The 24,058-nt window shown below is 33.7% G+C and overlaps 2 long non-coding RNA genes across 2 annotated transcripts; both read right to left on the reverse strand.

Annotated features, from left to right (window-relative positions):
* Positions 1-10,040: 10,040 nt before the first annotated feature.
* Positions 10,041-11,736, reverse strand: LOC139845304 (uncharacterized). Its single transcript, XR_011758273.1, has 4 exons — positions 11,711-11,736; positions 11,440-11,499; positions 10,850-10,912; positions 10,041-10,752 (listed from the first exon to the last, which is right to left on the reverse strand). It is a non-coding gene; the product is annotated as an uncharacterized lncRNA (long non-coding RNA).
* LOC139845305 (uncharacterized) lies at positions 11,737-13,935 on the reverse strand. The gene is made up of 3 exons (XR_011758274.1): positions 13,505-13,935; positions 13,296-13,350; positions 11,737-11,802 (listed from the first exon to the last, which is right to left on the reverse strand). It is a non-coding gene; the product is annotated as an uncharacterized lncRNA (long non-coding RNA).
* Positions 13,936-24,058: the final 10,123 nt, after the last annotated feature.

Raw genomic sequence — 24,058 nt, forward strand, 5'->3', positions numbered from 1 at the left:
AAAGAATGAAAGTGTTTGTAGGTGTTTTTGGTCGTTGGTGTATGGATTAGATATAAAGGATATGTAATTTTGTTTTCATGTAAATAAGTCATGAATGATTACTCATATTTTTGTAATTTTATGAGATATTTCATGCTAGTTGCCAAATGATGGTTCCCACATGTGTTAGGTGACTCACATGGGCTGCTAAGAGCTAATCATTGGAGTGTATATACCAATAGTACATACATCTAAAAGCTGTTTATTGTACGAGTACGAATACGGGTGCATACGAGTAGAATTGTTGATGAAACTGAACGAGGATGTAATTGTAAGCATTTTTGTTAAGTAGAAGTATTTTGATAAGTGTCTTGAAGTCTTTCAAAAGTGTATGAATACATATTAAAACACTACATGTATATACATTTTAACTGAGTCGTTAAGTCATCGTTAGTCGTTACATGTAAGTGTTGTTTTGAGACCTTTAGCTTAACGATCTTGTTAAATGTTGTTAACCCAAAGTTTATAATATCAAATGAGATTTTAAATTATTATATTATCATGATATTATGGTATATTAATATATCTTAATATGATATATACATTTAAATGTCGTTACAACGATAATCGTTACATATATGTCTCGTTTCGAAATCCTTAAGTTAGTAGTCTTGTTTTTACTTATGTAGTTCATTGTTAATACACTTAATGATATATTTAATTATCATATTATCATGTTATATGTAATATAACAATGTATTAATATGCTTCATATATATTTAGTAAGACGTGATTATAACGATAATCGTTATATGTATCGTTTCGAGTTTCATACGTCAATAGTCTCCTTTTTAAGTATATAACTTATTGTTACTATTTTTAATGAGATACTTGATGATCATTATATCATGTTAAACATATATATTTATTCATTTATGTATCATCATGTCATATACAACTTATAGCGTTCGTGAATCATTGGTCAAACTGGGTAATCAGACGTTTACAAAATTTCCGTTTCAATTAACCAAGTCTTAACAAGTTTGATTGCTTAACATGTTGGAAACATTTAATCATGTAAATATAGTTTTCATTAAACATATAATCATAGAAAAGTTCGGAAAAGTTCGGGTCACTACACAGTTAAGCTTTGATAATTGGATGCTCGTGATACAAACACATCTTTTGAGATGTATACGTTTGATAATCGGTTTATACTAAATCTTGTGGTTCAAAAACATAATTTACAAGTACACCTAGGATTTCACCAACATTTTTCGTTGACAGTTTTCTATATGTTTCTCAGGTTCATGAATGGCTATTTGATACATGCTTCCGCGTACACTTATACTTGCTTGGAGTCGAGCATACATGCATACATTCTGATTTCTTACTTGGGGTCAAGCGTACATGCGCACACTTTGATATACTTGCTTGAGGTCAAGCATACATACTTATGCTATTTATAGCAACCGTGATTTTAAACTAATTATGTCGCAAGTTATTTCATTTATACTTTATACTTTTGTAAACTTAAACTTGTTGTCGATCCGTTTTGTAAACTAAACTTTGCAAGTATTGTACGTTTCAAATGAATGCGACATAATTTTGGTCAAACGCGTCTCATATAGGGACTATGACCACGCAACGGGACCTAAGTTAACGGCGCCGTCAATGGCGATTTTGTCGGGTCGTTACACCTGGATCAATACCACTCATTTCATTTTCCCTCAAATGCTTAACATTCTGCAGACTAGAATCAAGAACATCTTCATCTGTTTGAGAATCTACTTCATTGTCTGACAAGACTGCATACTTATTCATACTAGCCAGAAGGTCCTTCACCTTATCATCACTTAATCTCCAAGACTTAGCAGGAGTTTTCACAACAGGTTTTAGGACTTTGGGAACATACATCTTGGTTTGCACAAGCTTCTTTTTAACCTTAAACACCTTCTTATTTTTCACAGCCTCATACCCTTCCTCATCAACCACTTTTTGCTTTTTTATTGTTGCTAATTCTGCACTTGTTCTAGGTCTAATCTTGCATACATCATGATTATGACCAAACACTGCACAATGGTGGCACAAAGCTGGTTTCCAATCATATTCAACATTAACCTTCTTAATACCTTTAGTGACTTGCTTACTATCTCTATAGTGAATATCTACATGATCCAAATATCCTTTAGAGGCCTCAATTTCCATCATTACTCGTGCATAACCAACTCTACTTGCTCCTTTATGACACATACTAGCAGTATATTGTCCATAACACGAGGGTTACCCAATTTACTTACAATAGCACTAATGCCCTTTGTACTCCATGCTTCAAGAGGAACATTAACAAGTTTAACCCAAACTGGTAATTTAGTTGGCTCAACTTTCTCAATTGTAATATCAGGACTCCATTTATCAACAAACAACGGTTTGCCATTCACTATCCATGGGCTTTGTTCTATCACCTCATTCATACCTTCACTAGACCTAAATTTGAAGTAACATGTCTGACTTTGATCCATACTAATCTCTTTCACTCCAAACTTGTTCCACATTTTCCTCAGATTAATTTGTAACATCCCATAAGGCATACTACCACCTACAATATAACCATAGGCAGTTTTATCCCATTTATTTGCCTCTTTTGCAACAGAAGCCTCATCAAACACAACTATATCATTACCATCACCATCCTTAGTCAAAGGGACATAGCTTAATTTCCTATCCACTTCAACCTTAGTAACATTAGCATAAGTTCCTTTCCTTTTAACATCATTAATATCATCAACTAGTAATTGCTTTACAGTGTTGATTGAGTTATCATCAATATTCAATGCATTACCAGTACTACTATTAACAGGAGACGACTTATCATTCATACAAGTATCAACATCATTAACAGTCTGTTCAATACCTTTAGTTGCAGATCTAGAGTTTGAGCCAATAGGAGGAAATTGATCTGTACAATCCATGTTAAGAGGCTCCTTTCTACACTGCTTATTCTTCTGTTCCTTATTTGTGTCCACTTCGATACCACTAATTTCATTCACATGATCAGATTCATCCATATCAGAGTTCTGTTCACTCGCCACCTCCTTTGATTTCATATTGTGAATCGAATTCGTAAATTTAATCAGAATTCTAACTTTACGTTTAGATCGTTTAGTAGGCATGATCGCAACGAAGTAGAAGAAATAAAAGTAAATCAAAGGTAAAAAACGAAAACGGATTGAAAAACTATACAGATCTACTGTTTAATTGAAGAAATCGGGACACAAATCTCAAAATTAGGGCTCAAAAGGCGTTTGAATAATCTCCCGCCTAAATCGCCTTGAAGATGAGAGAGAAACATTTTTTTAGTGTTTTGTAATGATCTTATTGTATTGTAAAAATGCATCCCTAATTAATTATTTTGTATCCCATTCGTACCAAAAAATACTATATCGTTTGTGATTTTAGATTGATATTTCGAATGTCTTGCATGCATGTTTCTTCATATATTTGAGATAAAAGATGGAGAGAGGAGAAAATTCCTTGTGTAACTTTTTTTAATCTAAGCGGAGAAAGCTATTTTTTAGGAGATTGATTAAAATTACTTATGTACCCTTTTATTTGTAGATTATATATGTAGTTCAATTTGTTCTCACAATTTGATTTAGACTGACACGTGTTCAACTTCAATTTCTAATTCAGTCAAAATCCTATTGAATAGCGTGTGTTAAACGGGGTAATTTTTCACTAAACATATAGAGCGTTCTAAACGATAAGGGTGGTGGTGGTATGGTAAGACCTGACCTTCCAATGTGAAGATCAAGGGTTCGATTCCTTGCACCCACAAAGTTATTCTCCCTCATGGCCACGGAGGTTCGCCTGCAATGACTTCGGGTTGCTCGCAAAGCGGATAGTCGCCATGGGATTAGTCAGTTAAAAAATGTTGGATACCCAGGTTAAAATATATATATATATATATATATATATATATATATATATATATATATATATATATATATATATATATATATATATATATATATGGTAGGATCAAGAGGGAGGTAACCATTCGGGGGGAAGCGGGGGGAAGCAAAAACTTTTTTTTTTCGTTTTTTGAAAAAACTTTGTTCACGAACATTATAGATGAGATGAAAATATGAACATTTAGTAGAGACACTTTGTGATAAATGTTTTTATTTTGGCGGAAAAACGCTCGAAGAAGTAATATATAACAATTATCGTGTTTTTCGAGCATATGTTGAGGTTTTAGCTATTGGGGTTTAGATATTAGGGTTTATAGGGTTTAGATATTAGGGTTTAGAAATTTAGGGTTTAGGGTTTAGATTTAGGGTTTAGATTTGGGATTTAGATTGAGTTTTTAACACGAACGGTTTAGAGTTTAGGGTTTAGGGTTTAGGGTTTAGGGTTTGGGGTTTTGGGTTTATGGAATAAACCCAAAACCCTAAACCCTAAACTCTAAATCGGGCTAAATTTTACTTCACAAAACATAAAAAAAAGACGTTCATATTCTTCACGAACAATATTATCTTGAATGTTATTTTTGTCGATCGTTTTCCCGCCTAAATAATGACATTCATCACGAAGTGTCTCTTTTAAATGTTCATATTTTCGTGTGATCTTGATGCCGGAAAAAAAATTCCAAAAAAACGAAATTTTTTTTTTTTTTTTTGCTTCCCCCCACTTCCCCCCGATTGGTTACTTACCCATTGATCCTGCCCCTATATATATATATATATATATATATATATATATATATATATATATATATATATATATATATATATATATATATATATATATATATACATACTAGATTTAAGAGCCCGTGCGTTGCACGGGGACTCTTCCGCAAACAATCTTGAATCGTAAAATGATATATCAATTAACAATATTATACTGACAGTGTCACAAGTACTTTTGTTTTGAATTTTTATGTGTTCATAATACATTGTCGACAATTGACCCATTTCGCTATCATTATATTCTTATTATACCCATTTGACCCATTTCGCTATCCTTATATTCTTATAATACCCATTTGACAAATGACCTATTATACACACTTGACCATTTCCTCTCCAAGATAATGGGTCAAAGTGAGTAACTTTTGTGAGTCGTAAATGGATCTAGGTGCCCAAACATTTTTCCAGAGACTATTTATAGATCATTAGTGTGTCAATAAGATTGAAAAATCACTTCGGGTGACTCTGAACCCATTTATATTTATAAATAATATGATGTTTTATAATTCCCACATTTGACATGGTTTCTTTTACAAAGTCATATGACGTGGATCAATTTTAAGAGCCGGTGCTTTGCACGACACCTCTAAAAAATAGCATTCGGAGACGTTTGTTTTGAGACTGTGTAGCTTACATAATGAGCGTAAAGCAATGTAAAAGAAAATAATAAATTATGGCAAAACGTAATGGGATACATATGACTGACTGATCGTTTTCTTGCTTGACCTAAGCAACATAATGACCTGAATCAGCACGTCTGTCTTTATGAGTCAGCACAACCACCAAATCATACACTCTAGTCAACTGTTCATTCTTATTAGAGGCACCCACCACCTGAAACGTATAATAATGGTTAGATGTGGTCCTTTAGGTTAAGTCTTATCTAGTTATCTTTAAAAAGGGAAGAAAAATGGATGTATCTATTTACAACGATTATGTTGCATCTTCAAATAAATGAGATTTATTTAAATTACTTTTATCATGCAAGAATAATTTGTTCTTGAATCGACATACAGTCTCACGCATAGCAGATGGGTTGCTTGTAACACCAACGGTCTGGAATGTTCGTCTGATACATTGAAGTGCAGTTTCAGTGCATAAAGCAGCAAGGTCATCACTAAGCTAACCATGTGTTTCTTTATATATCTTCTCCAAATCAGCCTGAAAGTTAATTTTTTCATTTTAAACTATGATCAGTATGATTGTGGCTAATTAAACAACAAAGTAAATTCGGATAAGGTAAATGTTACATCATCATCAAGTTTCATATTGTTGGTGTGGATACGAATTACTTCAAGATGTCGAATTCATCAGGCACACCAATGTCTATTTCCCTATCAAACCTACCAAACCTTATGAGAGCAGAATCAATGCTGTTTGGGCGATTTGTGGTCCCCAAAAAAGTTATTTATGATTTAAAAATAAATAGAGCAACCCGCTATCTTGTCCACCGCTACCATGTTCAAGATTTATTCAAAGAGGCAAACACAAACATAGACCTACCAGCATCATCAGAGGTGTCAAATCCACCTGTATTGAAACCAACATAGACCTAACAGATCAAATACAAAGAATCATGTGCCTTTCAAATTTTTATAATAAGATCGAACAACAAATGTACCTACTGAAGACAAAAGTGAATATGGTATTCCAAATAAGAAAAGAAGCAAATATATGAAACTAATAGCAGGTAACACAACTATTAAACTTACGATGAATAATGGGTGGCGAAAGCTGCTGCAAAAAAAAAAAGAGGATGAACAATCTCTATACTATGAGTCTATGACTAAAACTACACTTGTATAAAACACAATTATAAAAAAATCATCTTTTCATATTTATGTACATTAGTAGAAGAAGACAATTGAGATGATAAAACATCTTTATCATTGTACACATTATAACTCTTATTGGCCTGCTATAGTTTAATTTGTAGTTAAATTTTAATTTAAAAAATTCTAATTCGTATTTTTATGTACGGTCAAACAGATATATAGCATATTAGAAACTGAAAATAGAATGTGTAAAACTAAAGTACCTTATGGAGTGCGTACTTTTCCTTAAACGTATCAACGAAACTCGAGTCACTTGTAGCATCTTTGGCCGTGTAAACGGGATATCCTCTGTCACGGTTATAGTCTTTGAGCTCTAACTTAAAAAGCAAAGTTTTTCCTATAAGGTCGTCCAATTCATCGGGTTGATCCTGATCTTCTGCCATGCATTCTCTGAAGTTCATAGGCTGACTTATTTATATACTTCTTAACTTGACTCTCTAATAGTGTTTAAAATTGCGTCCTCGTGATATTCTCTACACATACGAAAACTTTGAACCTACAGAACATTATCAATTTGACAAGGATCAATTTTAGTATTCCATCCTTAGTACACTTTAGGTCTGCAATGAAATATTCAAATTTTGAAATATATAATTATAAAACTTCAAAATTTATATATATATATATATATATATATATATATATATATATATATATATATATATATATATATATATATATATATATATATATATATATATATATTCAAACATTAATAAAGTTGTTGTAAACAAATCCATCATAGGACTAACATCATTTGACTAATTACAAAGTCTGGAAATCGTTTTTTAATTTAAAATTTCAGTAAATTTACATTCAAAGGTTAAGTTGGTCAAAAGATTGGGGTTGAATACAAATCACGAAAACAACAAACATTTAAGAATATTAGATCCTATTTACACCAACTCATATTGGCATTTGGAATCAAATTATAAAAAACAAAAAGTCAGATACACTACTTTCACAGTAGTTGTCAAAAGCTAAAACGATATAACCATAGTCCTGAAACTACTCACAAGAATTCAGTATAATGATAAATAGATTATAGTTGGCCTAATTTTCTATATATTGGATCAATAAGACAACATATGAGTCTAATATTATTCTATAGACCATTTTAAAAAACTTGCTCATTTTGCCACTTGTATCTAAAAATAACTACATTGCAATCAAGAAGGCAGAATGTGACTGATAACACTACTTGGTCGTACCCCTTAACGGATTTAGGAAGCGCATGACGAATGAAGAAAAAACAAACATCTGGTTTATTAATGCGTGAAAAATTCAAGTTGAAACATTTCCATTAACCATTGTAGATTGCCAAATACCACAGCTGCACATATGATTATAAGACACGGTCATACATATCATACAAAAGAAGCATCAGTGAATGGCACAAAACATAAGACCGAATTAGTAACATCATTTAATAATCTATTATTTGCATCATCTCACACCTTTTTCCATTTTAAATGCAATTCATAAGTGTAAAAAACCGCATCAGTGTTGGAACTTAAATTATAGAAACCTTGTACGACTTCATTATAATGCAAAACTCCTATCAGAAACTTGCAAGTCTGCAATTGCATCACCTTCAAAAGTGAAATATATTAACTACTTCTATATGCTAAAAAAACAATTAAACTTGAATAACAAATTCAACTCTCATCATAAAATCTACTGAGTATAACCTAACCATATAAGTAAATTTACAGATTCATATAAGTTTATACTCTTACATGTTAATATGTTATATTCAGGGTAAAGTTACAGAGAATCGAGGGGTATAATGAACAGTTCAGCAAATGATCAAGGTAAGAATACTCAAAACACTTGAATGTCTACTCTTTCATGTTCTATTGAAAGATTATCTGCTGTAACCATTTTACCTGCTTGTTGTTCCATAAAAAACAAATTTACTTGCAGCAGTCTAAACCGATTACTTGTTGTAACACCATATGTTATTGTTACAAGTATCAACTAACAAAGTAATTAGTTAAGTCTGCTTTTCTTAAATAATGCAAAAGATAATTCTCCAGTTAGTCAACTTCAATCCAAAGGCTAACGATGTATCCAACATTTTTCAAAGATTAAAAAAGATATTAATACTACAAAATTTGAAAAATAGTAATTAGTAACACTATCAATTTCATTCTATGTGACATAACCTCGAACACATTATGTGCGAAATTTGAAAAACACATAACCTAAGAGATAAAACATACCTTTATTCACCCATTTGAAAGTCCTTTATTCACCCATTTGAAGCAGGTGTATACGATCTACCCTAGTAATCACCCTTAATGCCAAAACTGTATTAGAAGAAGTAAACAACCATAAATGAAGAGAACTTACCAAACGTTACAAATAATCTTCTTCCATTTAAATCAGTTTGATATAATACAAACATCCCCAACTTAAACCAAAAACGAATCTTGAGATGCAAATTGACTTTATATATATAGAAGCTTAAGTTGTACAAAGAAATGTATTTTAATACTAATTAAAGGTTGTCATACCATATAGTAAATCAAGTCTTCCTAATGTAACCAACTGATCAATTAGCTGCTGATAATGATTAGTACTCGTCATATATTGGTAAACGACATTAAGAATTGATATGAAGAGTACTATTAGCAATTAAAAATTTTAAACACGGTAATCAACACAACCTGTAAAAATATAGGGTTCAATTGAAGTAGAGTATAGATGAAAGAATACGGTTGGCAAAAATATACCTGGTTGATGATCGTCATTCAAGATAACCCTAATTTAAACACATCAAAGATGAATCCGTGTTGAAGATCGTAAAAATTAATGAAATCGGAAACATAGTTGAAGAAATAATACGGTTGGCGATTTTCATACACGTAAAAATTAACGATTGAATCCTTATAGAATTCGTTTTGTTTACCTGATTGAAAAATTCAGAACCCTAATCTAATTGCAGAGGATGAACGTCGGTATAGAAAGAGAAAGATATTTGGAATTCAATTGGAGAAGGAGAAAGAAAATGGGTTTAACCTAAATCGAGATTTTGAAACTTCGATGTCATTAAGAAAGGACACGCGTCAGATGTATGAAATTAGAGTATTTTTTAATTCAAAATTAGGAGAAAATTAGAATTTGTGAGGATAAATATGGTGCTGACATGTGGTGGATTTAGGTTTGTGATTTTTATGTAGATAAAAGAAAACATATATATATATATATATATATATATATATATATATATATATATATATATATATATATATATATATATATATATATATATATATATATACTAGATTTTAAGAGCCCGTGCGTTGCACGGTAGCTCTAAATAATAGTTTTTGTAATCGTTACAATTTTGTACAGCATTGTTTATTGTTGATATTAATTTAGTGACGAAACACTTGAGTAGTCTATGTATTGCAAGTAAAGAAATGGTAAAATTGAGTTTCGTAATATTATGAATCAATAGCCTTAAAATGCAACAATGAGTTATTGATAGTAGTTCTAAACTAAAATAGTATTTCACAGGCAAAAGCCATTACAACTACAACTATTTCACAGGTTGCGAACAAATACCAAGCACATGTGTTAACAATTACATACATAAAATTAAAACGAAAATTAGCCTACTGTAGCCAATCCTATATAACCCTCTTGACATCTACCCTCAAGCATAACCCAGTAAACTGAAAAAGATAAATTAAATAAGAGCAAAACAATTCTATGACTTTGCAGTCTTACATAACACGGATAATATGCTTGATTGATCTCCAGGAGAACATATTAATAAAATCACTTTGTTTTCATCTATTTGTTGAATTCCCCCTTTAGAACTTTTCACCTTTACAATGATATACATTCATAATAAAATGATGTTTACTATAATAAAGTGCTAATATAATAAATTGCCCTGGAGAATTATGTAGTAAAAAAAAAGACAGGAAGTCACTTTCACCCCAGTTGACTGTTTGAACAGGTTTTTATTTTAGCTTCTCTTTACCCTGACCCGTTAGCAATAACACACAACCTGACTTGACCAATTCGACCCATTTAAGGCTTTAAACGGGCTATAAAAGGCTTACCTTTTAGCACAACCGTCGAACCATCTATTGAGATTGTTATTCGTTGGCGTAGAAACTGGTGCTAAAGAACCCAAAGACTGATATTTAACGTGTATTTCAAGTAGCCTGTAGATGATTAGTTTAGTTATTTGATATCATTTAATAATAACTACGGAGTATATAAGTATACACACATATGGAATATAAGATAATGACAACTTACCAAGACTAAAGTATCAAACTACGGTCGAATAAATATCATCATAACATATTTGAGAGCTACCACCTGAGTTCACAAGAAACATGGATAACATTATCTTACAAGTGCTGACATCAGATAACTTGACATATGTCCAAGACAATTGGAAAATGTAAAATTCAATAAACACACACATATATAGAAAGCTATTAAATAAAATTGTAGCATGTATAGATCATGTGTGGCAATTGCAACCCATCCTCTTAAATTCGGGTTGAAGTGACATTATGTCATTTTAAATGAGTCACAGTTAAAAGACTTAATTAGAGAATACACAACGTCTAATGGGTCTAAGAGTCATCTGAAATCATTCAAAATGCATACTCCCACCGAAATGTGCTTGATTAAAAAGTCTTTTGTAATTATATATCATTAATGGCCCAAAAGAAGATTGTAGCCGAACTGTCCCGTCCCGACCCACGTTTGAACTTGTAACTATTAAATAACCCAACCCGACCCACCCACCCATATTTCCACCTGTAGCATAAAATAAGAAATATCCCACCAATTGAAGAATAGCAAAGTGTGAGAAAAAATAGGTATCAATGACTAACCATTATAATATTTTGCATCATGAAATGGCAACATCCAACTGTTTGATAGACCGATATCTCCTGATCAGAGAAGTCTTCATTATGATTTTAAAACACAAAATGCAGTCATATTCTCCAAATGTGCTATAAAATCCCCTTTGACCCATACTCTAATAATCTAGCAGTCATGTTCTCTACATGTGTCATAAAAAAATCCCTTTAACCCATACTGTTATGAGCTTAAATTCATGTTCTCTACATTAGAGATGTAAATTTCGACCAGATTACTTACGAGTGAGTTCAACAATCCTAATAAATGCTATCTTAATCTTTCTCAATCTTGAAGGACATAACCATCCAAAATCCATCACATTTCTCAACATCCTTCATAAAAACAACAAACATGTTAGATCAAACATGGTACATATAAAGGATTCATGTAGAACGGGTACGCAACAATGAATCTTACTTCTTAATTATACAATACCAAATAACATACAGTAGCGGCACACGAAATTTAAAATAAATTTTTGTGGCAATTGGCAACCCAAACTTATGGCTCTAACAGAGTAATAACAGACCCAGTTGCAGAGGTGGCAACTTGGACCCAATATGACCCGGTTGCATTTGGCAACCCAAACTTTGTACCAAGCTTTGATTTAATCAAGCTGAGTAGATGAAACATGTTAAAAAAACCGGGAAATTAAAATTACTAAAGTACCATAAATGAACACCTTGAATACCTCTGTAGGTTGGATCAATTATCATTTTCCTTTTACTTGCCACAAACTAATCAGGACTTAAGAATATTTTTTAAGTGACATTTAATTTCCCTCTTGATTGAGATGATGAAGCATTCCCATATTTTGCGAACAAACCTCTTCTTAAAATCATTTATTTCTGGAATTTGTTCATTGATGAAAACCTTGGTAGTAATAGTTTGATTATGGATTGATAAAATATCTGAAACATATAGCATGGCAGATAAACATTATTGCAATGACATACTTATCATAATTAAAGTGTGTATTTAATTAAAAAAATACCTTTATGCATTCTCATCCTCCCAAATCGAACTAACACGACCACCTGATTAACAGCAAGTTAGCTTCCAAAAAATTTCACATTTTCACAAAACTGCATACCCTAGAAAAATAATAACAAATTATACTTTAATGACAAATACTTAAAAATGCTTAATTTAGAGATAAGCGATTGTGTGGCAATGTACATAACATCAAGATATAAAGGACTTCAATTTTGTTATGTTCTGTTTCATTCAAACATTTAACAGAAGGTTTAGAATTAATATGATTAATAACCTTACCTGCAATAGCCCGTGCAGCCTCGTGTCTAGCCAGCGGACGCTCATTCACATCTTTAAGTATACTCGAGATTATACTGAAACAACTTGTCTCTTAACTAACCTAAGACAAAGGCAACCCTGACATTCATTAATCATAAATTAGACTACAAACATTGCAATTGAACAATGAATCTAACTTTTTTTACCATCACATCTGATGACAATTAGCTTTTACGGTTTTTCATTTATACTCACTTAATCACATTTGATTTATGCCTTTTACCAAACCGATCATAAGCAGCAATACCAAGGAGAGATGAGCCAACGGTGGTAGTAAAATTAGTGTCAACACATTCATCACGTACAAAATCGAACCATCTTTCTCTAAAAGTCTTTTTTCTACTTGACATTGGATAGGAAACCGATTGAGTACAATATGTTAGTAATGTATTTTAGGTCACTTTTTAAGGTATATTAATATCATTGACAACCACATACAAATGTAAGCAAAGGTTATAAACAAACATTAACAAAACATAAAAACCAAATACAAAGATAAAAAATCAATTACCGTGTAATCGAAAGAGGCTGAAAATGCACATGTTGAAACAACAAACTTTAACAATCTGCATAACACGGAAAAGATTATATCACACCTCCACCGTATCAGGCCCATGTTAACGACATTTATTTACAGGAAAAACTAACAATCAGATCGGAGGAAAAATTACAAAGAAACAGGTATACAGTTAACGAAATCTTAAAAAAAAAAAACCAAACCTGTTAAATCGAAGTATCTACACCCAAAAACATCCAGTAACGCAACGCTGTTGAATCCATGTAAAGGTATACAATATACAAGCTGGATATAATCAGTCACCACGACTATAAGTAATCGTCCTGAGGTATCAATTACAGTTTATGTCATTCTTTTAAGCGTTTTTTTCATTGATTTTAGGTTTATGAATATCGCTTTCGACCCTTAATCGCTGTAACCAAAGCTGTAAACCCCAAAATTACTGCAAACCCTAAATCGCTGCAAAGAAAGTTGCAAAGCCTGAATCGCTGCAAACTCTAAATGGCGGCAAACAAAGCTACAAACCCAAAATCACTGCAAACCATAAATCGAACCCTAATACCTCGCTTTCGAATAACCGTCATCGTAACGAATAACCTTCTGGCGATTTGGAAAAAAGTGGCTATAATTTATGAAATTGGTACCGCTAAGATGATAAAATCGCAATGGATTAATTAGTGATACTGTCGTTATCAATTACGGCGGCGTTAAACCGTGATCGGCGGTTAGAAATTGGGGTCTTTTCATTTTGGAAGAAAGAGGAAGTGGGTGTATTAAACATCGGGATTTTTTGGTTCTGGTCTATAAAACTGATATATTAGCCAAACTTTCATGGTACACGTGTATTTTTGAAGTAATTAAGCAATTTAATTGTAATTAGCAGAGTTAATTACATGTGGACCGTCATTAGCGGGTTAAATAATGGACTGCCACGTCAGACTTAAAATTCACGGTTTGTAAAAGTTAAAGAAGATTAAAGATATATATATATATAGAGAGAGAGAGCGCGCGTTCTAAATACATTTATTCCGAAAGAAAATATGTGGTCAACAATCTCTTTTACTTTCAATCACACAACTTCTATGTATCTCAGGTACACTACTCTTCACAAGTTTCTAACCTCCATCCAAAGGAATCATATTGAACCGCAAAACACTTGAAGATAAATTGATGTGATAAACGCTACCATATTATCAACACAAGTACTAATATAAATAAAATGAGATATAACACTTTAAACTTGTTTTTGATAGATCCAAACAAATTCACTAAAGTACCTTTAATGATGTGTTATAAAAATTTTTCATTTTTAAATTATTGAAGGGTATAACTGGAAATTAACCACAAATATGTGTGGATCTATCAAATAAATATCACCTACAATAACACATACATCTATCTATACACTTAAACTTTTTCCAGATCGGTGAAATCTATCAATTATTTTTAGTTAGGGTTTTAAAATATCAGTTGGATTATAACTTAACTTTCTTCGGTAATTTCTCTGGTAAATCGTCTGTTTTTCTCCTTGTTAAGGTTCACAGACTGTTGAATACTATACTACTCTGTATTATTATTGTTCGACAGTTTTTTAAGATGTTGGTTACATACAACGATACACCCCTTTCCTCAACTCTCTCAAAATCCATCACAAATAAACTCAATTTCTTGATTCTGTTTGAAAAAGAATAATGTAAATTTATTATACATATAATGGGGTAGGATTAACTCAGGTCATAACAGAAGCTAGAGAATGATTTTTATTTCAATTTGACTTCAAGAACTGCTTCAAAATTTCATATATATCAAATTTCTCTACGATTCCGGGTTTTTAATATATTCCTCTTAATTCGATTTTGATTCTGATATTAATAATTTTTTTAAAAAAAATTTCTTTCAAGAAGATCTGTCCTTCGTTAAAACCCTCCAGGACAGAAGTCAAGTAGTCATACTTGAAGTAGAGGACGGTGTAGGCAGCAAATTTCTTTTTGTGTAAAGAACAATATTTTCTTGGGCCCTTACAGTTCGATTAGTTTCATCATTTGGTATGAAATTCTTGTATATTGCTCCTACGTACTTCTCTATTGAACTGAATTTGAAATAAGAGAACTGTGTTAAGTTTGATATATAAATTGCAGATATTTTTATTTATTTTTGAATGGCAAGCTTACATCAGCGTATCATTTATTTCAACGACACTCATCATTTGCACACACAAGTTCTGGAGGAAACCCGAATCGCATTACAAGAATCGCATTGCAGATATTTTTAAGAAAATATTTGATTGTGGATGCGTTCCCAGAAGATCTTTCTTTCCTTAAACCCGGTTAAGGAAGGACGCCAACTAGTAAAACTTCTGTCTAGGCAGTAATTATATAGTCTTATTATAAATGCAGGTTGTACCTACTTAATCTTTATTTGTTTTTTATTATAATTTCTTGTCTTTTTATTGATGATATGTGGTGTTTGATGATTCTGCATTAAATCTTTTCTGTCACAGATTATAACCCCATATATCTTTCTGTCTGCCTTCCTTTCTGCTCGACAAGATCTCATTGATCTTGTGAAATGTTCAAGTAGAATTGTGTAATGTTAGATGTACATTGGATGATCAGGTAACAAAAACACTTGGAGGACGATCTTGGTAATCTATACTCTTTTTTTTCATTAATTTTTTTTTTTTTTTTTTTTTTTTTTTTTTTTTTTGTCTAAAGTCAAACTCATTTGTATAAGATTTGTGTTTTGATGATGAATTTCTATTTTTCTAAGTTAAGAGATCAAACTTTGAGATGCAAAAAGTTTCTTGGCCGGACAACATTCATAATATCCGATACACTCTTATCTCTTTGCATATTTCACCCATAGCAAGTTTTTACCAGCCAGCATTATTTTATGTCTTATAGATTTATCCACTTTGTACCAACTGTTTTTATTTATCCTAGCCTCATACTCACTTTAACATAATTGTTTTCCATTGATGAATAGGGGTATCACGGATTGCGTAATTTAAGTGTTCATGGCTTGAATGTTATGTTGTCATTTCTTCTTAATATAAGTCGCGTTGGTGAAAGGTGTTGGTGTTTGTTTGACGATTGAAGGGCTTGAGATCTATCATTGGTGAAGTAACACATAATTATTAAGTTCAAGTCTCAGTTATTAATTTTTTTTAAATTTTATACCCCTACACTGTGTGAATATATTGAGGAATTATTATTTGATTTTAAGACTGAAGCACGAGGAGTTGAAAATGATATGGTAAGAAACTAAGAACAATGAAAGTGTTTGTCAGTAAACATTAGAAATTCGGTTCCATATGGTACAACGACTGTATGATTAAAAGGTACGTAATATACTTTTGTGTATATGTAGGTGGTACTTTATTTAATCGTGCGGGTCAGTTATTGGGTCAGAAAGCGTCATATTTTTAAAGTTAAAAATGGTCATTGTGGTACATAATGAACAGAGCATTTCACCAGGCCAGATCTACTAGAAACACTTTCAGTTTAAAAATGGTCAACTTTTCACTAAGTTGTAAGAAGAATGAAAGTGTTTGTCATTGATAGAACATTAGAAGTTCAGTTCCTATATGCAGTGAAAGCTACAATTGCAGTGCCAGACGGAGGAATGTATGATCAAAAGGCAAGGAACATACTTTTGTGTATATTAAATTAAATTGGACGGGTCAGTTATTGGGTCAGAAAAGCTCATTATTTTAGGTTCAAAATGAGTCATTCTGGTACAAATTGAAAAAGAACGTCTCACCAGGTCAGATATACTAGATAATCTTTCAAATTAAAAACCGATCAATTTATCGATTTACGAGTCTTGCCTAAGTCATAAATTTGAATGAAGCAGCCTGGCTGAAACAGTGTCTTTTAGTATGTGAAATATGGTTACCAAAACTGTATTATTTATACAAGTAATATTATTATTTATTATAATACTTAATACTTTGAATAAAAACATAGCCACAAGGGGAGTGGGTGCCTTAAAAAGTTACTACTTATCAAATGGGTTCATGTTTCCTGCTTTATAATTTTCCTTATAATTCGATTTTGATGTTAATTTCAGTTACTTTTTTAATTTTAATGATATATATATATATATATATATATATATATATATATATATATATATATATATATATATATATATATATATATAGGGGCAGGATCAATGGGAAGTAACCAATCGGGGGGAAGCGGGTGAAGGAAAATTTTTTTTTTCCGTTTTTTTTGGAATTTTTTTTCCGGCATCAAGATCACACTAAAATATGAACATTTAGAAGTGACACTTCGTGATGAATGTTATTATTTAGGCGGAAAAACGATCGACAAAAATAACATTCAAGATAATATTGTTCGTGAAGAATATGAACTTTTTTTTTTTTTTCATGTTTTGTGAAGTAAAATTTAGCCCGATTTAGAGTTTAGGGTTTAGGGTTTAGGGTTTGGTGTTTTAGGTGTATTCCATAAACCCAAAACACAAAACTCTAAACTCTAAACCCTAAACTCTAAACCGTTCGTGTTAAAAACTCAATCTAAATCCTAAATCTAAACCCTAAATCTAAACCCTAAATTTCTAAACCCTAATATCTAAACCCCAATAGCTAAAACCTCAACATACGCTCGAAAAACACGATAATTGTTATATATTACTTCTTCGAGCGTTTTTCCGCCAAAATAAAAACATTTATCACAAAGTGTCTCTACTAAATGTTCATATTTTCATCTCATCTATAAAGTTCGTGAACAAAGTCTTTTCAAAAAAACGAAAAAAAATAAAAAAGTTTTTGCTTTCCCCGATTGGTTACTTCCCTCTTGATCCTACCACTATATATATATATATATATATATATATATATATATATATATATATATATATATATATATATATATATATATATATATATATATATATAGGGGCAGGATCAATGGGGAAGTAACCAATCGGGGGGAAGCAAAATTTTATTTTTTCGTTTTTTTGAATTTTTTTTTTCTGGCATCAAGATCACACGAAAATATGAACATTTAGAAGAGACACTTCGTGATGAATGTTATTATTTAGGCGGGAAAACGATCGACAAAAATAACATTCAAGATAATATTGTTCGTGAAGAATATGAACGTTTTTTTTTCCATGTTTTGTGAAGTAAAATTTAGCCCGATTTAGAGTTTAGGGTTTAGGGTTTAGGGTTTGGTGTTTTGGGTTTATTCCATAAACCCTAAACCGTAAACCCTAAACTCTAAACCGTTCGTGTTAAAAACTCAATCTAAATCCTAAATCTAAACCCTAAATTTCTAAACCCTAATTTCTAAACCCTATAAACCCTAATATCTAAACCCTAATATCTAAACCCCAATAGCTAAAACCTCAAAATACGCTCGAAAAACACGATAATTGTTATATATTACTTCTTCGAGCGTTTTTGTGATGCCCCGTACAAAACCATCGTGTACGAATCATCAACAGGATCATTACAAGGTCAAATACTATATGCTGTTTCAAAAAGAGTTTGCATTCATGATAAAAGGTGACGTTTTAACCAACGTCAAATGTTTAACATCCGAAAGTATGCTTCAACGAATAGCAAGCAAAAATAATAGTACGTGACCCGTAGGTCGCTACAATTACATCGTTTCAAAAGTAATATAGTTTGAATGCAAATTAAACGTTTCATGCGGTGACATCTCTAATAAGCGCAGCGGGTGTCTACAAAGCATGACTAGTACAGCGGAAGCAAGCAAACCTTAAGCACCTGAGAAAAACATGCTTAAAAACGTCAACACAAAGGTTGGTGAGCTATAGTTTAAGTATAACAGTAATGTAAGGTAGGCCACGAGATTTCAGTGCTTCAACAGCGTTTCAAAACAGTATGAAAAGTATATGTATAACCGTGGGCACTTGGTAACTAACTTAACGTTTATCACCCCCTAAAAGTACACTTGGCGAGTGCGTATGTTTACTGTAACACCCTGTTTTCCTCGTATATGATTTATAGATGTATTGGGTATGTACGATAGATGTAAGAAGGGTTCGGGGCATTTTCTAGTGTTAAAGCCTTGTGTGCGAGAAGTGGAGTCAGATCACGTGGAACGTCGCGGCGCGACAAATGAGGCCGCGGCGCGGCAATCAACTAGAAATCAGATCAGAAAGTGTGGTAAAGAAGGCATTAGACTCAGGCAAAGGTCGCGGCGCGACCATTAATGCCGCGGCGCGGCATACTGCACGAACTGGCACCAGATTCTTGTAATTTTAAATGAAGTTCAAGGGCAATTTGGTCTTTTCACGTTTGAGCCAGATTTGAGGATTTAACCTCATCCATTCATTTTAATTCTTATTTTCTTTTCCTTTTTCTTTCATTTTCTCCCAAGAAACTCAAACACCCAATTGAATTCAAAGGGATTTTTGGAAAGGAAGATGCGGGATTTGATCTTTGGCGTAGTTGACTAGTTTGCTCTCCTCTTTCTTAGCTACACGGTGATACTAGTGGTAAGCTCTAACTCCGAATTTCATTCTTGTGTTCATCATTCAATTTTGAGGCTTTTGATTGTATGATTCATAGATGGAACCCATTTAGTTGTTAATTGGAGATTAACACCAAGATTCGGGTTTATAAGTGTTAAAGGCGGGTTTTGGGTTGGTTAATGATTTAACCATGTTTAAGACTTGAGAATGGTGTACAATCACTAGCATTAGTGATTATTGGTGTTTTGGAGACTTTTAGGGTTTTCGTGGTTGACTAATTTTGACTATGGGTCAAAATTAGGGTTTGTTGAGGATTATAACCCGAATGTCGATTCAATGAGGGTTGTAAACTTAAAATGGATTAAGTTGAAGTATAAAACCGAGTTAAACATGTTTTGGTGTCAAAACTTGTAAATGGTGAGATTTTGACCTTATGGGTCAAAATTAGGGTTTATGGGCGATTTTGAGAATGATAAGTGTTTAACACTTGTGTTCGGGTTTAATTGGCATATTAGGACCATTATCACTTGTGTTAGTGATTATTGGTTAGTTTGGGCGCGGTTTGTCCTTGGAAGTGCATTTGGGTCAAAATTACACTAAGTGTCGAATTGGGTTGGTTTGTAGATCCAATCTAAGTGTATTGTTGAATTTGTGATAATGGAATAGGTACTTTCCATTGACGAGTTGCGGATTACTTGGAAGCATTCATCGAGGCGACAAGGTGAGTGTTAATATCCTATATGCATATGTATGTGTAGGATGGGTGCGGGTCGGGTGAAGTGGTTCTCGGTTATAGAGCTCACTTCACATATAGGTGGATTTGTTGGACTTGTGTACATGTCCAATTGGCACGGTTGTGCGTTTTGGTTGACCACCTTTGACGAGGTGCACACTTCGTGTGTACATTGTTACATGGGCTGAGTGGAATAATTATATACGTATGTATATGAGTTATTTATTGGTGGGGTATGGGCTAAAGTTCGATGTTGACGATACCATACCCTAGAGTATATTGTGGTGTTGATGAGGGTTTAAAGTTCGTTGTTGACGATACCTCATATGTATGGAATTTAAGTTCGATGTTGACGATGCCATACGACTATTGTAGTGACGTTGATGAGGGTTTAAAATTCGGTGTTGACGATACCTCATATGCGGGTTTTAAGTTCGATGTTGACGATACCACATTAATTCATTCGATGAGGGTTTTAAGTTCGATGTTGACGATACCTCATACGTGGGTTTTAAGTTCGATGTTGACGATACCACGTTAATTGGGACGGATGGGATTTAAGTTCAATGTTGACGATACCATTCGTAGAGCTAGCCTTGAGATCTTGAATACATTTGGATGTTGTGAACATCGATGTTTGTCGTATTATTGTTGTGTGTATATATATATATATATATATATATATATATATATATATATATATATATATATATATATATATATTGTTGTATTAACGTGATGTAGCTAACTCTCCGGGTGTAGCTTATTGGCGTTGTTCACATCGTCGTTGGTGAACTTATACTTTGTTGATATCTTTAGCGTGTTGCTTAGAGATCGTACGGTATGCTTAGTGTAGTTGCCTTATACATGGATGCTTCGGTATGCGGTATTTGATATTTGTGTGGCGTGTCCATTTTATACATATATATGTATGTAGTATATTATCATTCACTAAGCGTTAGCTTACCCTCTCGTTGTTGCTATTTTTATAGGATCGCATGCCTGACGGCTCGGGTAAGCTTGGGGATTTGAGATCTTGGCTAGGTTGCTTAGAAGATCTTGCTTTTGTATTCGATTAGGATTTGGGTAGCGTAGTCCCAAATCACCATGCTCGGTTTTGGTTGGAAACTAAACTCGTCGGGTCGTGTATGTCCGTTTGGACAATTAACTAATGTATTAAATGTTTTAAGGTTATTAAACCTTCTATTGTAATTAAAGATGTTTATGGAAAAACAATTGGGACCTAAAGTATTATTTAATGCGTATTAAAAGGAAAAAAATTTATGGGCCGGTTTTAATACGGGTTGGGTTGTTACAAGTGGTATCAGAGCATGGTCAAAGGGATTTAGGCGACTTGAGATAGGTGCCTAGACTTAGACTTTTGTGTGTGCTTATTTGTTGCGGGACTTGTAGGTGAATGGGTCGGAACGGGTTATAGTTAGTGTCTTGTTTGTAGGTGGACTAACTAGGATGTTTGGCTTGTGTTGTGATGCTATTCCCTTGCGTGTGTTTATATCGCGTGGAATCGTCGTTGTGTTGGTTATATCATCGAGCGAGGCGGTCATTGTACTAACGAGTTGAGACGACGTGTGTGCGTAATAAGGACTTGCAAACCTTATTACGGGTGCAAATCGTGTCAAACAAGTGATGTACGAAGAGTGTTTAGCAAGATGGGGCGGTGTTGTGTGTGTGCTTTATACGTTCGTGATCTAATCGCTTTGCATTCCTTAGAATGGCGACGGGAAACGGGATCGAGACGAACGATTTGGAGTTTAATGCTAGAGTTGCGGCCGCCGTTGCGGAGCAAGTGGGTGCGTTACGAGAAGAAATGGATAGGAAGTATTCCGAATTTCGGGGTAGTAGTGAAATGGAGCGTTGTCTTAAGAGCTTCATGAGGACTAAACCTCCGATGTATGACGGGAAACCGGATCCTTTGATAAGCACAACTTGGATCTCGGATGTCGAAGGGTGTTTTCGTACTATTGAATGCCCTCCTGAGAAGAGGACAAGACTCACTACTAGTTTGTTGCGGGGTAGGGCAAAGGATTGGTTGGATTGTAAGATTGATCTTGTTGGTGGTGAACCGTTTATGGCGTTATCATGGGACGAGTTTAAGAAGGAATTCTTCGAGGAGTTCCGGACTTCAGCCGATTTGTCGAAAATGCGTAATGAGTTGCGAAATTTGCAACAGGGTTCTATGGATTTGAATACTCTCAAAACGACCTTTATGGCGAAGGCTCGTTTTTGCCCGGAGTATTTGGGGAATGATAATTTGTTGATGCAAGATTTCTATCGAACCTCGAATGATGACTTGAAGAATAAGATTAGTCGGGGTCACGCGAAATCGTTTGCGAAATTATTCGCCGTGGCTAGAGGTTTCGAGTCGTATACGCGATCAAAGATTGGTGAACCTTCAAGTGAGAGAAGGGTTGTTTCGTATGGTGCTCCGAGTAAGAGGACTAAGGGTCCGAGTGTGAGCACGGGTGGTACGCGGATGGGTATACCGGATTCTAGTGCATCTAGATGTTACAATTGTGGCATGAGGGGTCACAAGTCTTGGGAATGTTCGGTACCAAAGGGTGATGGTATGGTGTGTTTCAATTGCCAAGAAGAAGGACATCGTAAGTCGGAATGTCCCAAGTTAGCGGGGACGGGTGCGGCAAGGAGACTTTAAGGTACGTTTCGTTTTAATAAATATGTCCTTTGATTATTTATTATGCGCCGTTGAATTTGAGTTGATTAGATGCATTGTTTGTGCATGTTATTGATATGGGTGACGTTCCGAATGGAAGTACCCTATGGTGACGTTTGATTAACGGGCGAAGGGCGTATGACTTGGTGCAACCAAGCATTCCTTAGTATTTGGGAGATGTTTCTACCAAGCCATGGAAATGGGTTTTGGTGTTCGATTGTTAAGCGCGTGTTCGCTTGTGTGTTGGAGTTGATGAACCATGAGGTTCGACGGGTGGGATGAAACCCTTGAGATCGAGTGTTTTGAATCTCGATGTATGTTGGTAATGGAGTTTATATGACGCGACATTAGGTGCCTCTTTTATACCTACTAGCGTGGTGTTCAACTCCGATTGTGTTGCGGTTACATTGTACTTAGGGTACCGAAGTGAAACCCTTAGTTACATGAGTGACTAGGTGGAAATTGACAAACTAGAGCAATTGGATGATTGCGAGGGTGTGGTTTGTGTAATCGTGGTACACTTTTTGGTTCGAAGTGTTTAAGGATTGATTGAAATCCTTCGTGTGCTAAAGGCTGGAGCAAGATATGGTGATGGGTCGTGTGAGCCCAATCGTTTGTAAAGTCTACCTTTGATAGCATTGTACGGTTGTACGAGTTGTGGATATGGGACGTAGTTCCAAGTGGGGGAGTTACACTCCCGCACGAGGAAGTTTTAGTGTGAGATTTCGGATGATGCTTTTGGTAGATCCGAAAAATGTTGTCGAGACCTGGTTTTGGTCGATTTGTGGTAGATTACAATTTCGGATAAATTGTACTTATGGTTTGGATTTGAATTATTACCGAGGTGGTAATGTGGTAAATCTC

The sequence above is a fragment of the Rutidosis leptorrhynchoides genome, chromosome 4 (genome assembly GCF_046630445.1).
Source record: "Rutidosis leptorrhynchoides isolate AG116_Rl617_1_P2 chromosome 4, CSIRO_AGI_Rlap_v1, whole genome shotgun sequence".
Taxonomy (NCBI): Eukaryota; Viridiplantae; Streptophyta; class Magnoliopsida; order Asterales; family Asteraceae; genus Rutidosis; species Rutidosis leptorrhynchoides.